Source organism: Nicotiana tabacum, chromosome 8, assembly GCF_000715075.1.
Source record: "Nicotiana tabacum cultivar K326 chromosome 8, ASM71507v2, whole genome shotgun sequence".
Classification (NCBI taxonomy): Eukaryota; Viridiplantae; Streptophyta; class Magnoliopsida; order Solanales; family Solanaceae; genus Nicotiana; species Nicotiana tabacum.
Window position 1 is genome coordinate 40,738,047 of NC_134087.1, and position 13,594 is coordinate 40,751,640.

The 13,594-nt window shown below is 38.8% G+C and overlaps 1 pseudogene; it reads left to right on the top strand.

Moving 5' to 3' along the window:
- The first annotated feature begins 4,864 nt into the window (after positions 1 to 4,864).
- LOC107828815 (mitogen-activated protein kinase kinase kinase 20-like) lies at positions 4,865 to 5,827 on the top strand (annotated as a pseudogene).
- Positions 5,828 to 13,594: the final 7,767 nt, after the last annotated feature.

Below are 13,594 nucleotides of genomic sequence, written 5' to 3' on the forward strand. Positions count from 1 at the left end.
GAGTGTGTTCCGAGTGGGCTACGAGTCAATTTTCCTCCTATTTTGAATTGCTGATATCTGTCAGCTGGTTTCATTCTTCATGTTCGTGTCTGCTCCTCCGCATTCACGAAGAGTAATCCTGGAGAAGGAATTTATTGTTCTTCGCGTTTGCGGTTAACCTCTCGCGTTCGCGAAGGTTGGCCTTTCTCCTTCTTCGCGTTCACATCCAATCCCTCGCGTTTGCATAGTAAAATTAGGAACTGGGGGTTTGGTGGCTATTTCTTCTTCGCGTTCACATCACATCCTCCGCGTTCGTGTAACCCTCTATTCTTTACTCTTCGCATTCGCGTCTCTTAGCTCGCGTTCGCGATAGCTTTTCTTGGCAGCTTCAGTTCCCCTTCTTCGCGAACGCGATTGTCCTTCCGCATTCGCGATGCACAAAATCTGGGCGGACAGAATATAATTTCTAGATCAAGGGTTACACCATTTTCACCATAACTTGACTTGTGGAGCTTGGTTTTGAGCGATTCTTTGAGGGCTTTTCAGAAAAATCGATTGGGTAAGTGTTATTCACCTAGATTCAAACATATTCCATGATTTTAACTTTATTTTCATCATTTAATTTGTTTTTTGGGTTGGGAGAAATGTTGGTTTTTGAAGGAAATTCCTAAAATGAACAATCACGATTTGAGGGGCCAAATGGTATCGGAATTTAATAAATTTTGTATGGTTGAACTCATATTGGAATGGGTATTCGGTTTTTGTAAAATTTATCGGGTTCCGAGGTGCAGGCTCGGGGGTCGACTTTTGGACCGATTTTTTGTTTTTGTTAAAGATTGAGACTTTACGATCCAGAATAATTTCTTATGTGTTTTATTTGTGCTTTGAAGTTAATTTGGTTAGATTTGTGCCGTCCGGAGGTCTTTTCACCCGAGCAGTGTATTTTAGAGTATCGGTTTGTCGTCTTTGAGGTAAGTATCTTGCCTAACCTTGTATTGAGGACTTCCCCTTAAGATTTGAGTCTTCAATGCTAATTGTAGTCCGTGCATGCGAGGTGACGAGTGTATGCTCGGACTTATTTGTGGGGAATTTTCTCTAAGGTTCCTAGGTCTTTATGTTCATTATGTGGAAAATATCCTGTTATAATTGGGTTTTATAATTGCTTAAATTGCCTCTATATGCTTCACATGATGTTGTTAGCTTTCCTCTAATTCTTACGTGTTAAATTGACCCTTAATTTCTTTAATTGAAGTGATTTCCTTCCTTATGGTTTTGATTCTTCTTGATTGTGAGTTCGTCTATGACTTCGTGCAAATATATTACATGTCCAAGTGTTGTAGTTACCGGTGTAGTTATCACGTGCTTATTATGTCTTATTGAGGTTATCGTGCTTCTTGGTTTTTCCATGACCCTTATTATGTACTTGTTGATTCCCTTGCAGGGATGTTATTGTTTCTATTGTTGATTCCCTTACCGGAATGTTATTGTTTCTATGGTTGATTCTCTTGCCGAGATGTTGTTGTTTCTACTATTTGGGTGAGGAAAGAGTGATAAAACACAAAGGGTGATACCGTGCACATTTACATTTATATGATTTATATGGCGAGGAAAGAGAGATAAAGCACGAAGGGTGATGCCGTATACATTTATATTATTCATATGGTGAGGAAAGAGAGATAAAGCACGAAGGGTGATGCCGTGTACATTTATATTATTCATATGGTGAGGAAGAGTGATAAAGCACGAAGGGTGATGCCGTGCACATTTACATTTATATTGATGCATATGGTGAGGAAGAGAGATAAAGCACGAAGGGTGATGCCATGCACATTTATATTATTCATATGGTGAGAAAGAGTGATAAAGCACGAAGGGTGATGTCGTGCACATTTACATTTATATTGATGCGTATGGTGAGGAAGAGAGATAAAGCACGAAGGGTGATGCCGTGCATATTTCTATTAGTGATTGCATGGTGAGGATTGAGAGTTAAAGCACAAAGGGTGATGTCATGCACTTTCTGCTGTTGTGTCTATTTGTTGTTATCAAATTCAAGTGTTTTTAACTGTTTAAATTCCTTTATTGTTGTGATCCTTTGTGTTGGAACCTACAGTGTTTTCAATACCTCACCGTATTTATATATGTATACATTCCAGTACTAAAAATTTCAATAATTGTTACATCTTTAATTCAATTAGTTTCTTAATTATATCCTCTTAAACCGTCTGAGGTTGTATTTTACTTAAAAAGGAATTTCTACTAAGTTAATTTCTTAAATCCCATGTTAAAAGGTAATAATTCACCCGGCGTTGCATTTTAATTAAAAAGGGTATTTTCTTTTTACTCAAATGATTTCTAAAAACAACTTCATCTTTTCTCGCTGATTTTCCTAACTGATTTAGAAAATTGAAATTTACCTTATGTTATGTAAATGAGACTTCTTGAACATCTTGGTTGTATTTGTACGGACATTATGTATTGTATGTAACATGTAGATTTTTGTTGTGAAAAGTGAGATGAAAAATATGTGGGCACAAAGTACCATGTGTGCTTAAGCTTCGGAAGTTGAGGTTATGATATGAGAAACCAAGGATTTAGATGGTCGCGATTGTGTATAGACATGATGTGATTGATTGAGTTAACGTTGCCTTCTTTATTTGAATATATTTTTACTTGTCTGTGTCCATGTTATGTCTGTGTTGATTTTCTTGGTTATCTGATTTACTTGGTTAACGTTCGTTACTATCCGTGCTCTCCCTTTATTGCCTTACTGTTTGTATTTTGATTTCTCTCTGCTGTTGATATTACCTTGTTACCCTTATCCTGACATTTTATTATCATATCCTACCCATATCATTTGACCAGTAGGTGTTTTGACTATTACTCGTCACTATCCCACCAAGGTTAGTCTTGATACTTACTGGCACCGCCGTGGTGTGTTCATAAAATGTACAGATCCAGGTATTCGATCAGTAGTAGCTGTGCGGGTCGACGCAATGGAGACTCAAGGTAAACCTTCTACTGCGTTCGCAGGTATCGAAGTCACCTTCATTTGTATTTATTTTCCATTTGTTCCTTTGTTTCAGGACAACGAAGTATTTATATTGTATAACTACTCTTAGAAAAGCTTATGACTTGTACTACCGATTTTGGGAGTTGTAAATTTTCAGAGTTAATTAACTTAAAGTAAGTAAATGTCAAGGTTATTTTAGTTAATGTTAGGCTTACCTAGTTTAAAAACTAGGTGCCATTACGACTCCTTCAGAGAGATTTTGAGTCGTGACAAAAATAAACCTAAAATCCCGAAAAAAGAAAAACGCAGTTGAAGTAAATCATCATTGATCTGAAGATGAAATACAAAAAATACGTAGTCCAAATATATTATTTTGGCTTAAAAAATTGTATTTGACTAAAATCCCATAGTTGGGATACATAGTAATTGCATCTAAAAATAAAAAGGAATTTTATAATTTGAGATTCATTATCTTAGCTAAAAAAATGTATTTGATTAAAAGTAATGGAGTTCTCTAGCCACCTTTTTTTTTTTAAATACAATTGACGACTTTTTATACAGTTGAAAGAAATAACTTGCATCTAACAAAAAAAATAAAATAAAATACATACTTGGAACACAATTATGTAGAAAATTTTTTATCTAGCTAAAAATAATTGGTTTAGTTCATGTTCGATTTTTTATATACATACTTAGCTCGAAAAAATAACACAGTAAAAGAAATAGCCGTTGGAGCAAAAGAAGAAATTAAAAATTGTAAGTTTGAGGTAAAATATGTATGGTATATTAAGGAGAGTAAGAAAAAGTACACAATTAGAATAACAAACCCTTTTATGTGAATATGTGGCAATTAGCGGTTAAAATACTCCATTTGGAAGTTGATTTTTCTATTTTTCATCACTTTCATGAGCCTAAAAGAGTGTGTATCCATTCTCTTTGCCATGCCAGTGTTCAAGAGGGCAAAAGCTATCAAACTGCTAAATTCATAGGAACTAGGACCAAAAGTAATTCAAAAGTTCAATGAATAAAATGTGTCAAGTTCAGAGGTCCCACTATATTATGCCCAATTGGAAAGAAGAAATTAAGTTTCCTAATAATATTAGTCTAATTGAGGAAGCGTATTCACATTTTAATTGATTTTATGCACCAAAAAAAAAAAACAAATGCATATTTTGAGGTAAAATAGAACACTAAATTGTATTCCATTTATTTTAGTTTATATGAATCTTTTGGATATTCAAACTATGTAAATTTTGACCAACATCTTGAAATATAGTTTTTCATCATATTAATATGAGAAGAATTGCATCTTATATTATTTTCGGTATAAGTTTTGGATATCTAAATTTTAACTTTAAAATAGTAAGTTAGTTTAATCCAATTTAGCCTCAAAGATTAGTCAAATTGAATCTCGAAAAATTAATAAGTTCATATAAATCGAAACGAAAAGAAAAATTCGAAACAATAGGTAATTGATTTCTAAAAAAATATTATCTAAAAGAAATATCTGAAATAAAATGTTAAGATATTTTAGCAATGACTAAATAATTTTCTCAAATCTAAATAAAGTATATGCTTTACACTTGCGCCTAAAGTTAACTGTTCAGAATACTAAAAGAAATATCGGAAATTAAGTTTCCTAATAATACTATTAGTTTCCCTGTTTTTATAGAAAAACAAATAATGTACTCCAAGTTTGAATAGGAGAGGAGACGAAATGGAATTAAAACACGGAATAGGGTAAACAATATAGGAAACAAAGTTTTAAGTAACCAATACTTACAACAACAACGTACACTACGCAGCAAACGATTATTCATAAATTTATAATTCCGAGAGAGAAATTGCAGCAACAAAACCTAATTCATTCTAATGGCAGAAGAAGTAGAAGTTGAAGTTAAGTGGAAGAGAGGGAGAACGTTGGGAAAAGGAGGGTTTGACTTTGTTTCTTTAGCTTCCATTGATAACACTACTGAATGTTCGAATTCCATCACTGATTGCTATAAAATCTTGCATGTTGAGTCGATCACATTCACTTCAAGATGAAAGGGAATTCCTTCGGTTGTTTGAAAACTCTCCTTATGTTATTTCGTGTTTTGGTGTTAAAGTCACGTTAGAAGATGATGTACTCTTCTACAACTTATTATTAGAATATGCTTCCGGTGGAAGTTTGGCGGATCGTTTGAATAGTTCAGGAAAAAGGTTGTCGGAGATTGAAGTTAAAAAACATACCAAAAATATCGTTTTAGGGCTCAGTCGCATTCATGGGGCGGGAATCATTCACTGCGATATAAAGCCTCACAATATTCTACTTGTTACTCCTACTGATGATACAACAGAGATTGCCAAGATCGCAGATTTCGGGCTTGCTATAACTTTGGAACAGAGCTGGACGCAAAAACAGGGATTGAGAGGAACTAAAAGGAGGCACCTGAATCCGTGCTTAAGCATGAATACAGTCCATAGACGGATATCTTGGCTCTTGGTTATACTGTGTACGAGTTGATCACTGGGAAACTCCTTTGGGAATCATCTGATTTTGATGCTAAGAATGATGATGTGTTAAGCCGGATTGGATTTGAGGAACCAAATTTTGAGAATGCAAAACTGTCAACAGAGGCAAAAGATTTTGTGAGAAGTTGTCAGGTAAAGAATCCGAGCTCGCGTTGGACAACCGACATGCTGTTAAATCATTTCTTTTTGAAATTATCCAAAAATGTCCAACCTACAACAAAGACAAGGAAGAAGCAAAGTGGTTACTTGTCCCTTTTGCACAGACCCCATCGAAAGACAGCATTCAAGGCACAACCACACATTCGAGATTTGATTATATAACATTGATGCAGAGTCTGAAGAAACTAGAGACTGGAACTCATGCAACATTGCTGACAACATTAGATAAATTGATTATAGAATATTATTTTGTAATAAATGTACATTAAGAATACGTGCGGGCTTAATTCCCTCTTAACAAGTTATTTGTGGGGGTACGTAGGCAACCTGTGACCAAGATGATCTCAAGTGCAGCCCCTTTTAGTTAAAAAAAAATATAGTATTTATGTTTAGAGTTTATTAACAATTTTTATAAAGAAAGGCGACTTCTTGTATGTGTGTTTTGGCCATTGATGAATGTCATCAGTTTTGTAATACTGTTAACAATAATGTTCTTGTTTCTAAGCGACAAAGAACCAAGGAAGATGAAAGAAAAATTAGGGCTTTGGTTGTATCAAATGAAAGAGGAAAAGATTTTGATAAGTTTAAGGGAATGATTGGTTTGGTCTTGTTTGAAATTATAAAAGCAAAATGGACCAGAAGTTTTGGACTTCCTGAGCAGGCCCAACAATTTACCAATATACAGCCCAATAGAAGAAGAATGCAGCCCAAATGAAAAAGAACAGAACACAATGTTAAATTGGATACTTCTAGAACACACACACGTATTTGTAGATAAATGTTTCCTTTTCTGTAATTATTCTATACAAAGTACAAATTTAGTTATCACATAGCCAATCATGTATAGGACAGGTGTGACAAGTTAGTTAGGAAGAATATTCTTTTTGCTCTCTCTCTTTTGTGTATATATAAAATACTATGTATAGATTTTGATACACAAAAATCAATAGAAAAGAAAACTTCCTAAATTCTCTGCTTTCCTGCATGGTATCACAGCTTTAAGTGCTCAAAAAGTTTCATTTTTTTTCTTCAGATCTTTAGATTTTCTTTTCAAATGGCTCCTTCTGTTGACGATCAGTCCACTCCACTTTCGGGTACCTCTTCTTCAAGCTTGCTTGACTCCTCCAATCCTTATTACCTACACCCATCTTATTCACCTGGAATGATTCTGGTGAACTCTCCTTTTGAAGTGAAAGGATATGCAGGATGGAGCAGGGCTATTGTCATTGCCCTTTCAGCCAAGAACAAGCTTGGTTTCATTGAGAGCCAGCTGATGTTTCTGCTCACTACAAGTCTTGGAGCAGATGTAATGACATGGTAATCTCCTGGATTCTCAACTCACTCTATAAGGACATTGCTGAATCTGTTCTCTACTCCAAAACTGCCAGAGAAATATGGAAGGAATTAGAAGCCAGATTTGGGCAGTGTAATGGAGCTCAACTGTACTAGCTCCAAAAGGAACTCAGTGATGTTGTCCAAGGTGCTTCAGATATAGCACGATATTTCACAAAGGTCAAGAAGATCTGGGATAAGTTAGATGCCCTAAATACCTTTGACCATTGCTCTTGCAAGTGCACCTGTGGTGGTAAGCAGAAAACCCTCAAATCTCATCAAGATGACAGGTTGATCCAGTTTTTGATGGGGCTTAATGAAGCCTATTCAAGTGTTAAGAGCAGTATTCTGATGATGGACCCTCTTCTCACTGTTAGCCATGCTTATTCTTTGCTCATTCAAGATGAGATACAAAGAGAAGTCTATGTTGCTACTTATCCATCTGAAGTTGCTTTCCTGGTTACAAATCAGAAGTTTACCAACAATTAGAGGTCAAACAATTTTCAGAAGTTTAATTCTACTGCTGGACCTATGAAACACAACTCCAATAAGCCAAAGGGAGGAAAATTTTGTACTTACTGTAAAATGATAAATCATGTTGTTGATAACTGTTACATGTTGATTCAATTTCAATAAAACTTCAAATTTATCAAATCAAGGAAGTATCAACATCATGTTCACAACAATGCAGCTCCAGTTGCAGCTGAACAACACATTGTGTAGCAAGTTCAAAGCATGGAGGGAACCTCTTCTGGAAATGTTATCACACAAGAACAATTTTCTCAGCTCTTCCAGCTTCTCCAGGAAGTGAAGGTTGGACAGCAGAGTGATCAAATGTCTGATGCTACAGTTTCTACTAACTATGCTGGTATAATCACACCTAAATTAGACCCTTGCTCTTTTCCACTAGTATCTCACACTGATTCTTTCTCATGGGTACTTGATTCTGGAGCCTCAGAACACATGACATATGATCATTCACTCTTATTTAACATCATGCCTCTATCCACAACATTGTATGTTAAATTGCCTAATTCTCAAAAACTCAAAGTTTCTCATAAGGGTAGTGTTCATATCTTACCTGATCTTACTCTCCACAATGTGCTTTTTGTATTTAGATTTAATCTTCTATCAGTGTCATGACCCTAAACCTAGACCCGGTCATGGTGGCGCCTCTCGTGAAAACAAGGTCAACCGACATATTTCCAATTTATTTTTAAGCAATTAAGAAATAAGCATTTAAGTCTTTAGCATGATAAAATCCCAAAATAAGCAGTAAATTAGTACAATTTGCGGAACTAAAACCAACACAGCCCGATACTGGGGTGTCACTAGCATGAGCATCTATAATCCGGATAAAGACAAGAAAATTCTACATAGTCTAGTACAGATCCAAAACAGAGAAAAATAAGATAAGGGAAGAAGCTCTGGGCTGCGAATGCCGGCAGCTACCTAGAGAATCTTCGAATCTGCCTGAGCTGGAAGGATCAACACTCGCTAGCGGGACCGGATGCGCCTAAATCTGCACACGAGGCACATGGAGTAAAGTGTGTACTCCAACTCAGTGAGTAATAATCATAAAAAAAGTCTAAGAAATACCAAATCACATAAGGCACATCACAGGCTATAAGGAAGCAGTAAAAGCCAGTAAAAAGTCATGAAAGCGGTGAAATTATGCAAAGTCACTTTAGTTCAGTTTAAGCTTCTTAAAATCCCTTTTTAAACAGTTAATCAAGTAAAAGACAGGCAACTAGAAAAGGGTAAACACATAAAGAAACGCCCCTCGGGCAAAATACCAACAGAATCAGCCCCTCGGGAAACACATGGAACAATAACCAGCCCCTCGGGCTATATCTCACATCACAATGGATACCCGTGCTCATTGGAGGTGTGCAGACTCCTGGAGGGGCCCCTTATGGCCCAAGCGCAATATGAAGCCATCTCATGGCATCATCACTAGGCTCTCGGCCTCATATCAACAAGCCACCTCGTGGCGTACAAATCTTAGGCCCTCAGCCTCATAATCATAATCAATATTTTCTCATAAAATAGGCCCTCGGCCTTACTTAGTCAGAATCTCACAAGCCACTTGGGCAACAGTAAACCATGATGCTCAGCCCAAAATATCATTTTAAGTGTTAAAGTAGAGTAGACATGGCTGATGTTATGAAAACATTAGAATATAGCATGACTGATTACAAGTATAAAGTCAAAACAGTGAGAAAATATCAGTAAAAATCCCCTAAGGGTTCAAATAGTTGGCACGAGGCCCAAATATGGCTTTCAGCCCAAAACATGATGATAGCAAATAGTTTTCAGTCAAATACGTGGAAAAACGATCATTCGGGGTGGACTAAGTCTCCCCAACGGTGCACGACCCCACGCTCATCATCTAGCGTGTGCGTCACCTCAATATAGCACAACGATATGCAATCCAGGGTTTCATACCCTCAGGACAACATTTACAATTATTACTCACCTCTACCCGGTCCAAATCTCTAGCTTCCGATGCCTTTGCCCCTCGAATTGGCCTCTATATGCTCCAAATCAAACCAAAATCAGAATCATGACGTCAAGATATGCTATGGGAACGAAGCCCAAGCAAAAATAATCAATTTACAACACAAATTCCGAAATTACCAAAATCTGACCCCGGGCCCACGTCTCGGAATTCGATAAAATTTACATCAATAGATTCTTTATCTCCCATGAGTTCATACATATCAAAATTCCCAAAATCTGACCACAAATGGCCCCTCAAATCTTCAAGTCTAGGTCTCCAATACCAAGCCCTAGTTCTTTAATATTAGGCTTAGTTTCCATAATTAATTAGGTGGAATTCACATTAGAATCGAGTTGTAAGTCCATGAATCTTACCTCCAAGTGTTTCACCTTGAATTCCTCTTCAATCCTCTTCAAAAATCTCCAAAATCGCTAAAAATTGTGGAAATAAACCCCAAAATCGCGGACAAGATGACTATTTAAACATTCTGCCTAGGCCTCAATTACTTCTTCGCGAACATGGTCAACGCCTCGCTTTCGCAAAGCTCAAATTAACTTTGACCAAAAAATCCTCTACGCGAATGCGACTAGCCACTCGCGAACGCGATGGCTCCTCAGCTTGACCCTTCTTGACCGTGCTCCCTCTGTCACGAACGCAATGAACAAAATACCTTGAAACTTAGCTGCTCAATTCCCTCTATGCGAACACGACTCCATCTCGCGAATGCGAAGCACCTCATTCCAGCCCTTCGCGAACGTGGAGCCTTCCTCGCGAACGCGAAGGCTAAATCATCTGCCTCCTCAACTAACCCTTCGCGAATGCGAGGGCGTACTCGCGAACATGAAGGCCATTTCTCTGCAACACTGATCAACAATTTTCTGCAATTCTCAACAACATGAAATGGTTCGATTGACCACCCGAAACTCACCCAAGGCCCCCGAGACCTCAACCAAACATGCCAACATATCCCATAACATCATTAAAACTTGTTCCAACCTTCGGAATGCCCAAAGCAACATCAAAACACCAAATTCACATCAGATTCAAGCATAAGAATTCCAAAATCTTCTAAATTACGCTTTTGATAAAAAACCCAACCAAACCACGTCCGAATGACTTGAAATATTGTACACGCATCCTGAATGACACAACAGAACTACTGCAACTCTTGAAATTCCATTCTGACCCCTGTATCAAAATTTCACCTGTCAACCGAAAAACGCCAAAAATCCAATTTCTCCAATTCAAGCCTAAATCTACTCCGGACCTCCAAAATACATTCCAATCATGCTCCTAAGTCCTAAATCACCCCCGAAGCTATCTGAACCATCAGAATTTACATCCGAACCCTCTAACACATAAGTCAACATTCGGTTGACTTTTCCAACTTAAGCTTCCTCAAAAGAGACTAAGTGTCTCAAACCTTACCAAATCCTTTTCGAACCTGAGCCAACCAACCCGATCATATATAGAACTGATAGACAATGCAATAAGAAGCAGAAATGGGGAAAATGGAGCGGTAACTCATGAGACGACTGGCCGGGTCGTCACATCCTCCCCTCTTAAACAAACGTTCGTCCTCGAACGAGTCAAGAAACATACATGAAGCCTCAAATAGGTGAGGATATCTGCTCCGCATCTCCCACTCGGTCTCCCAGGTAGCCTCCTCCATGAGCTGGCCTCTCCACTGCATTTCACTAAAGTTATATCCTTTCATCTCAACTTTCGAACCTGACGCTCCAAGATAGCTGCTGGCTCCACATAATAAGTCAAATCACCATCCAACTGAACCGTGCTGAAATCCAAAACATGAGACGGATCCCCAATATACTTCCGGAGCATAGAAACATGAAATACCGAATGCACACTCGACAAGCTGGGTGGCAAAGCAAGCTCATAAGCCACCTCCCCAATCCTCAGAAGAACCTCAAAAGGCCCAATGAACCGAGGACTCAACTTACCTTTCTTCCCAAATCTCATAACACCTTTCATGGGCGAAACCTTCAACAGAACCTTCTCACCAACCATGTAGGACACATACCGAACCTTCCTGATAGCATGACTCTTTTGTCTCGACTGCACTGTACGAAGCCTCTCCTGAATTACCTTCACCTTTTCTAAAGCATCCTGTACCAAGTCTGTCCCTAATAGCCTAACGTCACCCAGCTCAAACCAACCAACTGGAGATTTACATCGCCTCCCATACAAAGCCTCATATGGAGCCATCTGAATACTCGACTGATAGCTGTTGTTATAAGCAAACTCTTCAAGCGGTAGAAGCTGATTCCATGATCCCTCGAAATCAATAACACAAGCACGCAGCATATCCTCTAATATCTGAATAGTGCGCTCGGACTGCCCGTCCGTCTGAGGGTGAAAAGCCGTGCTCAACTCAATTTGAGTACCCAACTCTCGCTACACAAACCTCCAAAACTGCGAAGTAAACTGAGTGCCCCTATCTGAAATGATGGAAACTGGGACACCATGCAAATGAACAATCTCCTGGATATAGATCTCTGCCAACCGCTCTGAAGAATAAGTAGTACATATAGGAATGAAGTGTGCGGACTTGGTCAGCCGATCCACAATCACCCAAATAGCATCGAACTTCTTCAAAGTCCGTGGGAGCCCAACTACAAAGTCCATAGTGATCCGCTCCCACTTCCACTCCGAAATATCCATCTGCTGAAGCAAGCCACCCGGTCTCTGATGCTCAAATTTCATCTGCTGACAATTGAGACACCGAGCTACAAATCCCACAATGTCTTTCTTCATTCTTCTCCACCAATAATGCTGCCTCAAATCCTAATACATCTTCACGGCACCTGGATGAATAGAATACCGCGAGCTATGGGCCTCTTCCAGAATCAACTCCCGAAGCCCATCTACATTGGGCACACATATTTGGCCCTGCATCCTCAACACCCCATCATCACCAATAGTCACATCTCTGGCATCCGTCGTGCTGAACTCTATCCTTAAGGACAAGCAAATGCAGATCATCATACTGGCGCTCTCTGATGCGATCATATAAGGAAGATCGAGAAACCACACAAGCCAATACCTGACCGGGCTCCGAAATATCTAACCTCACGAACCGATTGGCCAAGGCCTGAACATCAACTGCAAGAGATCTCTCCCCAACTGGAATATATGCCTAACTCCCCATACTCATTGCCTTTCGGCTCAAAGCATCGGCTACCACATTGGCCTTCCTTGGATAGTACAATATAGTGATATCATAATCCTTTAGCAACTCCAACCATCTCCGCTGAATCAAATTGAGATCCTTCTGCTTGAACAAGTGCTGGAGGCTATGATGATCAGTAAACACCTCACAAGACACACCATACAAGTAATGCCTCCAAATCTTCAACGCGTGAACTATTGCAGCCAACTCCAAATTATGAACGGGGTAGTTCTTCTCATGGGGCTTCAGTTGATGAGAACCATAAGCAATAACTCTACCCTCCTGCATCAATACACAACCAATATCAACTCTCGAAGTATCACAATATACGGTATATGAACCTGAAGCTGATGGCAAAACTAACACTGGAGCTGTGGTCAAGGCTGTCTTGAGCTTCTGAAAGCTCTCATCACACTCATCCGACCATACAAATGAAGCACCCTTATGAGTCAACTTGGTCATGGGCGATGCGATGGATGAAAATCCCTAAACAAATTGGCGATAATAGCCTGCCAAACCAAGAAAGCTATGAACCTCTGTGGCTGAGGATGGTCTGGGCCAACTATGAACCACCTCTATCTTCTTCGGATCAATCTGAATACCCTCGTTGGACACCACGTGCCCCAAGAAAGCCACTGAACTGAGCCAAAACTCACACTTGGAGAATTTTGCATAAAGCTTCTCCTCCCTCAATCTCTCTAACACAACTCTCAAATGCTCTGCGTGCTCCTCCTAACTACGCGAGTACACTAGAATATCATCAATTAAGACTATGACAAACGAGTCGAGATAAGGCCGGAACACGTTGTTCATCAAATGCATGAATGCTACTGGGGCATTGGTCAGCCCAAAAGACATCACCAAGAACTCATAATGATCATATCGGTCCTTAAAGCCGTTTTAA